This window comes from Lissotriton vulgaris, chromosome 9 (genome assembly GCF_964263255.1).
Source record: "Lissotriton vulgaris chromosome 9, aLisVul1.2, whole genome shotgun sequence".
In the NCBI taxonomy this organism is placed as follows: domain Eukaryota; kingdom Metazoa; phylum Chordata; class Amphibia; order Caudata; family Salamandridae; genus Lissotriton; species Lissotriton vulgaris.
Window position 1 is genome coordinate 197,353,452 of NC_141697.1, and position 13,427 is coordinate 197,366,878.

At 43.4% G+C, this 13,427-nt stretch overlaps 1 pseudogene; it reads right to left on the reverse strand.

The window, feature by feature from the left end:
- Positions 1-316: 316 nt before the first annotated feature.
- On the reverse strand, positions 317-6,539 carry LOC147689841 (olfactory receptor 2G3-like; annotated as a pseudogene).
- Between the last annotated feature and the right edge of the window lie 6,888 nt (positions 6,540-13,427).

The following is a 13,427-nucleotide window of genomic DNA, read 5'->3' on the forward strand; positions in this document are numbered from 1 at the left end:
TATGGAGGCCAGGCCAGGGGTGGCACAAACATTCTGCAGCCCCTGGTAGGCCTTGGCTACACCTATGCCCTGGGTACCTATGGTATACTGTTACAGGGGCCTATAAGTTGAACCAGTTCCAATTCGTAATGCACCTAGAGTGCATTGGCAGTAATTTAGAGAGAGAACAGCAGGCTGTGGGTCTGATTAGCAGGCCCACAGCCACATTAAGTCATAAACCAGTGAAGCAAAAAGCAAACATTTGGGGTGACCATAGTATAGCAGACCCTACTCTCCTACACCCACCACCTGTGAGGTCTTTTCTAACAGTTCACACTTAATGGTTCTCTCTTAGTACTACATCCTTGCATCTTTGCCAGTCCTTGTTTCTGCAATAAAGATTCTTCACAGCCCCTTTGACTTCCCTGTTGCGTAGAGTGTATATGAGCGGGTTTAGCGCCGGAGTCACTAAGCCGTAGAAGACAGAGATGACCTTTTCACTGTGCGCTTAGATCATTGACCTGGGGCTCATGTACATGACAATGGTTGTGCCGTAGAAGAGGGTAACCACCATCAGATAGGAGCCACAGGTGGAGAAGGCCTTGTGTCTGTCAGATGCTGTCGGCATTCGTAGGATGGTGGCGATGATGTGAAGATACATGAAGATGATTAAGGACAGAGGAACCAAGAGAACCACTACCCCAATCCCTGCGATCATAGCCTCGATTAGGCGGGTATCGATGCATGCCAAACGTAAGACAGAAGCCATTTCACACACCGCATGGTTGATCTTATTGCGCCCACAGAAGGGTACAGTTATTGTGAAGGACACATGCACCACAGAGGTGAGGAACCCACTGGTCCAAGTAGTGATGCATATTTTGATGCATGCGACTTTACTCATCAGGCGTTGATAATTCAAGGGGTTGCAGATCGCAAAATAGCGATCCAAAGCCATGACTGCCAGAAGAAGACATTGGGTTGCGCCCAACATCAATCCGAAGTACCTTTGGGTGACACATCCAGAGTATGTAATGGTGTTCTTTTCCAAGACCAAGACCTTCAGGCATGTATGGATATCTGTTGTCAAAAGGCAAAGATCCAAAAATGACAAGTTGCAAAGGAAAAAGTACATGGCAGAGGGAAGCCGGGGATTCGTTTTAAAAACTGCAATGTTGAGACTGTTTGCAAGTAATGTGATGAGGTACATTATGAGGAAAACTGGAAAAAAAACAGCTCTCAGCTGGGGTGGAATAGAAAATCCAGAAAGAATAAATTCAGTCAACAGGCTTTGGTTTCCTCTCTCCATTGTGTTATCCTCTGGTCACCTGTATGGAAAGGGACATTAAACATGACTGTCCTTAAAACAAATTAATTCGGAAGCAACTCCATACAAAATATTGAAATACTGATTATAACAAAAGGCCCTCATTATCAGGTATGTGTGGAAAGGAGGTTGTTATAGCATGGAGATGAGTGAGGGGGCATTACGTAGCTGAAACCGCAAAATGCATCAGGATCTTTGTGTCCAGCGTGAGGGATATTACTTCAGTCTGGTAATCTGGTATGTGGAATTAGTTTGAATCTGTCTACATAAATTCCATATATGCCTGGTGACGCATTGATCTGCATGAGCGTCAGGAAGAGTCACCACAGATGGCTTCATGCATGCTAACATTTGCAAGCCAGCCGCCTTAAAATAAGTGAATAATAAAAGAAGAAACCAGCTGATAACAAATTAAGTCTTCTTAGACTGTACAAGGCTACTATATGTTGGTCACATTGGACAATTTAAAGGGGCCGTTATTAATCATCTGGGGGACTTAATGAGAATGCGACTTGAGCCACACAGTGCTGACAGCAGCCTGCAGGAATCCTGCCTGCTTCCAGGGAACAGAGAGCTGTTCCATCATTTTTGGTTTTATGTGATAAAAGAGATTGGATTTTCAGGTTTCAAAGTAACTATTTAGCATACTGATGAAATCACTGGAAAGGGATCATGTAACTAATTGCCCACCAATTACTTTTCAGAAAATCCCATGGCATGACATATTGGGATCCTGATCAGGTGAAATGATTGCCTGGCTCCTGGGCTAGCTGACATAATGAAATGAATATATCATGACAAGGACTCTAGACTGTGAACCGGAGAGAGGCGAACACATTTCTGGGGAGGTCGGGCTCCCTAACTGGTAGAACCCCCCTATGACTCGGTGAGCAGTTGGCAGAGGTGTCCCGATTGGCTGGCTTTCGGGGTTGGAAGCTCATAGGCATTAAATATCTGGGGGAAGTGTTGAAGGGAGGCGCCCCCGCTCATTTGAATATCTGAAAAAATAATATGACATGCACGACTCACAGCGATATCACTACCTGCGCCTCACGCATGCCCTGTGCTCACACATTCGAGGAGGCACTTCCATTCCAGAATATTCCCCCTTGGAGGATCGCCTGCTCCTCGATCCCATCCCTGAGAAGCCTACTTCCACTATCTATTGGAAGTTCATAAACATTATGCCTGATACTTTAGTGTCGTTGTTCGCGAAGTGGGAGCAAGACTTAGGTGCATTGGAGGATGAAGACTGGCAGGACGCCCTGTAGAGCCCTCAGGAAATTACGATTTGTGTCCGGTTCTGGTAAGTACAGCTCAAAATTTTGCACCACGTGTATTACCCTCGCACCCACTTGTATTCATGGGGTAGGTGTCAGTCGGCCCTCTGCGCGTGGGGATGTCAGGGGGAATGCTCCTTCTATCATAACTTGTGGGAGTGCCCGGAGATAGTACACTTCTTAACCAAGGTCATGGATACGATGGCTGTGGAGGTGGGCTCTCCGGTACCGAGGGAACCCAGGTGGTTACTACTAATGATCAAGGGGGCCACTGACTGGACCAGACATGGGAAAATCTGACTGGCATTGGCAGCATGTGTCACGAAAAGACATGTCTCCAGTGCCTGGGGGCACAGGCGACGCCTCAATGGGATCAGTAGGTGCGAGATCTCAATTGGTGTCAGAGAGCGGAGGAGACCATCTACAAAAGTAGAGGATGTAATAAAAAATGGAGAAAGATCTGGGGGCCTTGGAGGAGATACAGGGAGATGGGGGGCGGACTGCGATGGGGATTTTCAACTTGAAGGTCTTGCTTGTGGTTCATGCTGGCCCTACTTTATATTGTACACTGTTAACCTATCTCGTGCTATTTGAACATTGTACTGTAATGTAGACTAATATGAGTCATGTTAATAAAAAGAGTTAAAAAAAAGACTGTGACCCAACACTCTGTGGCTACTTCATGAAGCAGCTACGAAGAAGGTTGCGGCTTTTATTCAGATGGTTGTAGGTGATTCTCTGCATACTGATGGACCTTGTTATGATCTTCTAACAATGTTGGCTCGCAACCCTATCCTAAATGCCAGTTCATGAGGCACACCAATGGCTTGTTTCAGAAGCGGAGCGTTCCCGATATGGACTTTGATGCTCACTGACTGGAGCTGTTGCTATTTCTTTTAGATGCAATTTAATGGCAAATGCTGAAGTATTCTTAAAAAGAATGAAGGACAAGGTTTGCTGTTCAAATCGTTGTATAAAGAATTAATAGCCAATTACATAAAACATGCCATCAGTAAATTTATCAGCAAAGCACACGGGTCAAAAGTACAAAATAACTCAGTACAGTTCTAAGTGAAATCCGGCATAGATTCACCTTCTACAGGTAGGGATACAGGGTCCCCCAAGTACAGAAGTCTACATGGCCTTTTTCAGGACTACATAGAAAGAAATTGATACATTCAACACTAATACACGGTTCTCAGGATGTGGGCCTATAGAAAATGAGCAAGAAGAAACATTTTACTATAGAATGCATTTGAAGATTCTTTCACTGTAGTAATACATTGGATTTAGTAATTGAGGTTACTCGAGCACCTCAATTGATGCATTGTATAGCAATATCCTGGGGCAGAGTGTGTGGACCCACACAATACTTTATTTAGAACACGAACAACAGCAGTATACATCACATGATATATTGTGAAGTTGGTGCAAGAAGAGGGACACTGTAAATTAGTGTACATTCAATTTATCATGCTTTTAATATGAAAGAAGAAAAACTACTCACACAATCCCCCCCCCCCCCCCCCCGATGGTTTCTAAATCATTACCTAATTCTTTTATATAGGACGTCATTCATTAACTTTGAGTTCTTCTTTTTGGACTCTCCCAGATCCTTTATGGTGTTGTTGAGTTCACTTTGCATTTCTTCAACCTTTACGTCCAGCCTCTTTCTTTGTCTTCCTCATATTGCTGACAGCTTCTTATACCCACAAGCCTTAGCATTCTGTGATGAAATTCCTTTGGAAACCTTTATGGAAATAAGCACACATGAAATGCCAAATAATATATTGAAAAGAGGGGTTCAAAACGCAATTTCAGATTTTCTCAATTTTCACTGCCAAGGCATTCTCCTATCTTAGCAAACCCCTTTCCAGTGTATCCAAATATAGATCCAAACCCTTCCCAGGAACCTTACTTTTCCAGCTCAGTTAGTTGATGTGTGATGTTCTTAATGTTGGTAATACAACCGCTAAGCTATTCCTCTATGCACGGTATGTAAGAAAAGCATTCCCGAACGTGACTGGCTCTGCAAACTCTACTTTCCTTTGTGAGGAGCAATTACAACACCATGCAAGTTTGCATTATTATGGCTCTCATTGCAAACAATTATTTATTTATCATTGTTAAAGCATCTGCAATGTGTGGAAAAGATGGTTGTGAAAAAACTCTGACTCTGCTGCCTCCGCAAAGTTTACCGGCACTCGATGCCCACCCCTATTTCCACTACGGTCGTAAGAGCACTTTAAACCCATACTATGAAGATGACTCAATCACCAAAGCCACTGTCAGATTACACCACTCAGCTGATACCCCAGGCATCTCCCTGTCTTCCCAACTCTGTTAATCAATTGTGCAAAACACAGTCTCTTTATAGGTTTTTGGTTTCCATCACAAATGCAGTAATATGTCAAAAAATATATGAGAAAAGTCCATGTTCTCAAAAAACAGAATAAGTTTGGCTCCCTATGGTATCTGAGCAGGAAATAGCCAGCTAAGCATTGACAACAGACAGCATGAGTCAGGAACACAAATAGACTCTGCGAGTGAGAGCAGCAACAAGTCGCAACAACAAAACTGAAAGAAAGTTTCCCAAACTATTTCAGACAAGCAGGGCAACATAAAGTTGGCAGTCAACAGTCCTTCTAATCCAAGCCTACTGACTCCCTCTTGACATAAGTATTAATTCATGTTTGTTAGAAAGTGGGATAGAGAACATTACCTTAGGATAGGCAGCCATTATACAGAGCTGGTCGACCAAGGAAGCCTAACTACAACTCTCATGACCCTGAATGGCTACAACCTCCATGACCCTGTCAGACTACAACTCCCAAAACCCATACAGCCCCCCCCGCACTTACCTCATAAGTGGTTCGGTTTCTACTTGAGCTCCTCTCAGATCTAAAATTATTTGTGGTGTTGTTTTATCTATTGTACCTCTGCAGTTCCCTACAGATTGAACACAGATCGATCTGCAAGGTGCTGACACATTGTAAACTAGAGGTAAGGTAGCATTCTGGTGCAACAGCTTTGGTTTTTTTTGCCATTAAAAACCAGAGAAGGGATGTCGGCAGAGGAGTAATAAGGGATCGTAGTCTCAATGAACTGTCTATTGAAATTGTGGGTAGGTGTACACCCGGATTGTCAAGGGTGCCATGGGAGGGCCCCTGTCCCCACACAGCTTGGGCTGTCTGTTGGTATTTCTCCTCCATGGGATGATTTCACTCCTGTCCCTGGGCCTCCGACTGGAGCACTGGAAGGGCACTGGAATGATCCCCATACATCCCAATGTGGCCAGGGGAAATGTGATTGACAGTAGTTTGGAAGGAACTCAGCCACGTCCTGGAGTCGCTGCCTAACAGGACCATCACTCTGTGAGTAGTATCCACCCATACTGCTCTAGACTCCAGTAGGATCCTTTCTGGGGCCATCGAAAAGAAGTTCTCTTGTGGCATATAGAGAGAAAAATAGTGGGGTTCAGATAGACTGAGGGAATTAATAAAATGTGGGTGAAAGAAATATGGGTATTTTTGGGTATGCTGACGGAAGTCTGCGCCGGAGTCGGAAGGGAATTCCGCCCAATAGCGAAACTCTGTGATCTCTGCCCAGGCCTAATCGACACACATATGTGATGAAGTAAAAGTAATTTATTTCCTTCAGGTTCAATCTAGTACAGGAAAATGTCCCATCCACTTCTGAGACCACTTCCTAACTCACCCTTTCACAGGATGCACATTGTAGATACAATAGTAAGCTCTCTATCATATCATATAGAATGCTAAAACATTCTAAAGTTATACATACACCTATATCACACATATCCCCTTCATAAATAAACTAAAAAACCTTGTAAATGTGATAATTGTACAGTACCCATAATTTCTCATGAAACTCCTAGTTGATCTCCTAGTTGACTTATTTCTTTTCCACATCCTTTCAAACATTCCACTCATCTCCCACACCACATTGAAATACCATCATTCTACCTACATTCCATATTCGAATATCCTCCAATTTTACTGCATTTCTGAACCATTTGACCACTCTAAGAGGATTTCTGTGTAAGGGTATATTGCTCTCACAAGATCACCCACTGTCACTGAAGTTGAACTAAGTGCTTTAAATCAAACAGTTTTTCCCTATTTTCACCTTCTCTTTTTGTTTCTTTTTCCACTCATATTCCACTCTATTTATTTATTTGGAAAGTTTTATAAAGCGCAAACATGACCCTTACAGGTATCAGAGCGCTGTGCCCAGAGGCAAAAGCATGAATAAACTCCATACAATAGAGGTCAACACTGTGAAACACCAAGTAGTACACAATCAAGATCAGGGACCGGGTAGTGGGCCACACTAGATCAAATTCTCCTAGAGTGCAAAATATTTCCTGTAACATTCAGCAAACCAATCAAAAGTGATTCGACACAACATAATAAAATAAGTGACAAATCTGTAGGGTGAGGGCCCTAGGGTAAAATACCAACTATCAACTAATCATGAAATAAATGGAGAATGATATATTGGGATAAATGTCAAATCTGTCAACAAGGGGACTTGCAAAACAGTACAAGATTATTCAGTTAATGATCACTTAGGAAAACCCATTTGTCCTGTTTCTTGAAATGGAAGGATTGGCTCTAATCTCGGTAGGAAGATTGTTCTAAATCCTAGGAGCAAGACCAGAGAAAGCACTCTTGTACATCATTTTCTTTTTGAATTTGTGAGATTTCAAGAGTAGTGTTGACGTACTTCTTAAGTTTTAACCTGAGCCAGAAAGAACAAGCTTTTCGCCAGATAGGCCAGAGTGTTGAAATGCAGGACTTTATGCGTGAGGCAAGCTATTTTAAAACAAATCCTCGCTTCAATAGACAGCCAGTTAAGCTGCAAAAGGTCGGGTGTCACGTGATCGTGTTTTTAGGAGCCTGTGAAGAGCCTGGCTGATGCATTGAGCGTGGCTCTGAGAGGGGCCAAGCTCACTTTAAGAAGCCCCGCAAGGGTCACCAGACCATATTCAAGTCATGTGATCACCAGGGATTGTACTGCAGGCTGTATGTCTTCAATCAGAAGGAAAGGCTTGATTTTGTTAAGTGTGTTAAGATGAAAGTTGGCACCCCTAATGGTGGTGCTGATGTGAGTTTGCATAATAAGGTATTTTTCCAAAGTAATGCCTAACAATTTAGCTGAATCAACCATGTGAGGGGTTCAGTTAAGGGCTGTGAGTTGATTTAGCCAGTCCAGGGTAGGTGCAGAGTGGTTGTGGGGGAAATTAGAGGAATTCAGTTTTGAGGGTATTCAACAAAAGTTGGTTCTGGGCTAACCATTGTTAAGTTTGCGAAAGAACCTCATTTCAAGTTTAATGTCATCTAGAGAGGAGATCTTCAAGTACAGTTGCGTGTCATACACATACATGTGGTAATTAATGATTGAATGGTTCAGAATGACAGTTAGAGGTTCCATAAAAAAGTTGAAGAGTGTGGGCGAGAGTGCAGATCCTTGCGGTGCTCCAATCTTGACCTGGGTACTAGATGCAAGGGACTGGTTGAGTTTATTCTGATGTGTGCGGTTATATAAGAAAGTGGTAAACCACTTTAGGACAGGTCCAACGAGACCCATCCTACGTTGAAGAAGATTAATCAAGGTTTCATGATGATGCTGTCGAATACAGAAGACAGGTCTAGAAGGATCAGAAGACAAGGGACATTTTGATCAAGGTAATTCAGGTGTCTTCCACAATGTGAGCTAGTGAAGTTGCAGTACTATGCCCTGCTCTGAAACCGGATTGATAGAGGTCTAGTCGTTGAAATTTCTCTATATGGTTGCAGAGCTGCTTGTGGATGCATTTCTCAAGCAGTTTGGCTAACCTCATGATGCTGGTGATAGGTCGGAAGTTGTTAGTATCAGATAAATCTGAGTTGAGCTTCTTATGGATGGGATTGACTTGCCCATTATTGAGGCAATGAGGGATGCTCCCCTGCAGGAGAGATTCATGAATAATCCGCGACCAAAGAGGTAGAATGGCCGAGTTGAGGTCTTTAAGAAATGTAGACAGTCAGTAGATCATTGAAGTGAATGGCTGGTTTTAGAGTTGCCATATCGCAGAGTAGTTCTGCGCAATCTGGCAGGATAAAGGAATTCCAAGAAGTGGAGATGTGGTGAGGATTAGAGGTGGCCCCATGGGAGTGACAGGTTGCAGCTCCAGTTAAATTTTCCTAGTTTTTCCAGAGAAGTACACTGTGGAGTCCTCCCAGCTAGGAAGCTGGGTCAAGCAATACAGGTTTAGGTTGAAAGTGTGGGTAGCTTGCTGTTTGATGATTTAAAATAGCATCCTGGGTCTGCTTTTAGCGCAGCCCAGCTGCGCCCTGAAATGGTCAGTTTTAGCAATGCAGATTTTTTTGTTGTAGGCGCTTCTCATTTTCCTTAGCTGATAGAGGCTAGTAGGGGAAGGCTCATTTCTCCAGAGCCTCTCCGAAAACCTAAGTTTACAGCATTCGTCGTTTAGGGAACCATTAAACCAAGGTTTGGATTGTTTGAGAGGAATCCTTTTAAGTTGTTTCGGCGCAATGGTGTTAAAGATATTAGCCACAGTGCTAATATAATGATCCAAAAGATCATGAGGGTTGGTCCTGTTAGGGGGAGGCTGAAGTCTATTCACAGTGATGGAAGTAAAAGCATTGATGTTGACATCTCTCATGTTGTGAGACAATTGTTTAGCTTTGAGAGGTGTCCCATTCTGCTAGTGGTCTTTTCCATTATGTTGAAGGCAATTTGATGATGATCTGACTAGTCGGAAGGTAGTTTGTCCTTCATTTGAATGGTATTGTCCTTAGCAATAATGAGGTAGAGGGTGGTGCCTTTTTTGTGGGTAGGTCCCCCACAGAACTCAGGGAAGTTGAGATCGGAGAGGAAAGTCTTAAATGAGCTGACTAAAAGATCATTGGTGTCATTCCAATGGAGGTTAAAGTCTCCAAGGAAAATATGGTATAGTTGGTCCAAACATGAGCTAATGACATCCATGATTTGCTCTACAAAGAGCAAATTGTCACCCGTGGATGGTAAATCATGTGCGGCACATAGACATTCTTGCCCTTATTCCAAATTTCTGTCATTAGTATCTCACAGGCAGATAGTTGAGCATTCTGGGATTACTTTATGGTTAGGCTGGCTTGATGAACGCAAGCAATGCCACCCCCCTATTTTCCCGGCTGATCACATTGGATAATGGCATAATCAGGCTGTACTAAAATGTTGAGAACAGGTGAGGACGCATCACTGAGCCAGGTTTATGTGACTATCAATAAGTCAAATTTTTGTGCTAAGGTGAGTGCAGAAATGTCAGCAGCATGTTTCACAGCCGATCCGCAATTGTGCAGCATCGAATTAATGTGAGGGGAGGTGTTAATCTTTACAATATGAGCAGTAGTTATTTGAAGTAGGTTTTACTTATTAATCGATCTATTGTTGATCCTGGGTTCCCTGTCAGGGTCAGGGGAAATACCGGGGATGTTAATAACGGAGTTAGAGGAGGCGAAAGACCCTGTATCACTGTACGAGAATACAAGAGCAAGGGTGTCTTCAGGTGACAGCTGAGGCTGAAACCTGCGAGGTCTGGAGTGTTGGTGAGGAAGAAGCCTGGAGATCTACCAGGAACTAATTGGGAATCAGGAAAAAGATTGTTTGTCCCCTTCCCCGAAGCCTCCAGGTGTATTAGTGTAAATCCATACCCTCTCCTTCTTCATGGAGAACTGTTGTAGGGACTGCATGATCTCTTTGACAACCAGGATATCCTGCTTGAGGTCAGCAAACTTCTCCTCAAGGTAAGGCCCGTTAAAGCACTCTTCAGCCGCCCAAGTAAGAGACAAAGGGTAGGAGCCCGAAGTTTGGAGGGAACTGGAAGGTACTGTAAGACCCTTTTTGCAATTACAAGGGGAGTTCTGCTTGAGCGTAGATTTTCTCGTCAACCACGGACAGAATATCAGCAAGATATGATGCAAGAGGGAGCTGCGCCGGACCCTGGTATGGCTGGTAGCCAGCACATTGGATTTAAAACAGGCAAAAGGAGAGGCACAGGAGGCCAAAACAGGTTTGAGATGGTTACACATAGATGGACTGGGGCCAGCACTAGGTCCAGCGCACTAGTGGTGGGTGTGCCTGAAACTGGGGTTATAATAATAGGGTTATCATGGTTAGAACTGTAGGTGGTGTGATGCACAACCCTTATATTGTTGGAGCTAACAGATCGGCCCGTGGGTAGGGCAGGTGACAGGACATCAGACGTCAGGAGGGGGAGAAGAGGAGAATTCCTGGTTGCAGCCCGTAGGTGCAAGGCTCTCGGATCGAGGCTACCAGAGCCAAAAGGAGGAATAACCTGTATGCCAGTAATAGTTGTGTGCCTGCTAAGCATGTCCGCCGAGTTGTTGGAGCAAGCAGAGTGGTACACAGGTAAATGAGCGGGCACAGAAATGTGGGCAGAAGAGGTGTAAGGTGCAGACAGTTTCAGGTGAGCCAATAAGTAGGGCTTGGGATATACAATTGAAAGAAGTAGAGATGTACATTGCAGAGGGTAAAGATATAGAGGGGAAACTATTGTGATGTATAGAGGTCAAATTCAAGTTATTAAGCGTACTTTTAATCCTCATAAAGATATTGTGAAAGCGTTTGAGGTTCCTGTCCGTAGCTTGAAAATGGATGTTCCTGGTATTGTATAAGGAGATGGTCAAATCTGCCTTGAGGGTAGGGGATGGTAATGTGGTTAAGCGGAAACTGTGCAGATTTTTGGTCAGTAGCTTGGGTCTCAGCATAGTAGTTAGAGTCTTTATCCACTGGCCTCTTCTGTTGGTATAGAAGATGAGGTCAGTCACCACAGAGTCCTTAGTGGAAGTAAATGTGTCCGATATAAGTGTTTTGAGGAGATTATGTTTGAAGGTCTTTTTAGCTTTCAACAATTAGGGGCGGATTCAGATTTCAGCCAGAAAGGCTCCGAACTATGTTCGGAGCCCTTCTGACCGAATCTGTCAGTGCCGTCCGGATTCTTTCCTGACCGAGCCATTCAGATGGGCTCAGTCGGGAAGGAATCCGACTCGAATTTCCAGTTTGCAGACGACATGCTCGGAGAGCCTGTCCGTAGTCCGGAAATCCTCCAGTACTCCCCCAGTTGCCTTTATGCGACCGAGGGAGTACAATGGCAGCTTTTCACTGCCTTTTTGTGCCGGTCTGTCTAGCACGAAAAGGCAGTCAGAAGCTGTCTCTGTGGACCCCCAGCAGGGCCATCATGGGTGTGAGGCCACCAGATGGCGGCCTGGGGGCACCTATGGTTCCCCTCTGTTGATTCCTGCACCCGGTGGCAGGCACCTTGGGGTGTCGGCCGCAGGGTGTAGGGATGAACTGCATCCTTGCTTTCTACATTGCAAGCATGCTTCCATTGTAAGGTATACGAATGCGACCTATCCCGGTTCGGTCGCATCGTACCAGCAGGGCTGTAACCAATAACAGCAGGTCGGTCAGTTACAGCTCCTGCCCGACATCGGAATAAGCCCCAAAGTAGATGATCTTACAAGCATTCAGGCCTAACTGAGAAAGGAGGTCAGAGGCGCCAGCGGTGCGTTGAAACATGCTGAGGTTAGGTCACAGATAGCGGTGGAGAATCACTGACAGAATATTGAGAGACAGAAAATCGACCTAGGGAAATATTGACGCAAAAATATCGAAGTCAAGAATGTCGACATTCTATTAACATTATGATAAGTACAAAAATATCACAAAAACAATATCAATGTCAAAAGAATTGTTGTTAAAAATATAGATTTTTTAAAGATACAAAAACAATGTAAAATAAAGTAAATATTACATATAAGTAAACATAGTTAAAATATTTTAAAATGTTTAAAAATTATAACTTATATATAATGTAAAAATAAATTTAACATATAATATATGATATATATACTTCATAATAATTTTTGATAATTAATAACTTACACATTGTTAAAAAATATCTTATAAATTACAAATACAACTCTACACATAAAACAATAATAAAACAAATGAAAATAAAATTACCAATATTTTTACAATTAATTGTATACTAGATTAACTAAAGTAATACAAAAAATATTAGTAGCGGAGGAAATAAAAGTAATATTCCAACTCCAAACAGTGCAGCAGTAGAGAAAATGTTGGATAGCATAGGGGTAAAAATTACTATTCCCACTCCATTGAGTGCAACAGCAGGGAAAGTGTTGGATAGCGTTGAGGTTAATATTACTATTCCCACTCCAATAAAATTAATATTCCAACTCCAAACAGTGCAACAGTAGGGAAAATGTTGGGTAGCATAGGGGTAAAAATTACTATTCCCATTCCAATGAGTGCAACAGTAGGGAAAGTGTTGGATAGTTTAGGGGTTAAAATTATTATTCCCACTCCAGTGAGTGCAACAGTAGGGAAAGTGTTGGATAGCATAGGAGTAAAAATTACTAGTCCCACTCCAGTGGGTGCAACAGTAGGGAAAGTGTTGGATAGCGTAGGGGTTAAAATTATTATTCCCACTCCAGTGAGTGCAACAGTAGGGAAAGTGTTGGATAGCATAGGAGTATTCTGAAGGTCAGCACATCCTAGGTCTGTCGTAGGTGTATGGGGAGGATGTTCCATGTCTTGGCGGTGAGGTGGGAGAAGGATAAGCCACCGGTGGTGGTTCGGTGAATGTGTGAGAGGGTGGCGAGGGCGAAGTCAGCGGAGCGGAGCTGGCGGTTGGGGGTGTAGAAGATGAGTCGCTTGTTGAGATATGCTGGTCCGGCGTCGTGGAGTGCTTTGTGAGAGTGGGTGAGGAGCTTGAAGGTGATCCT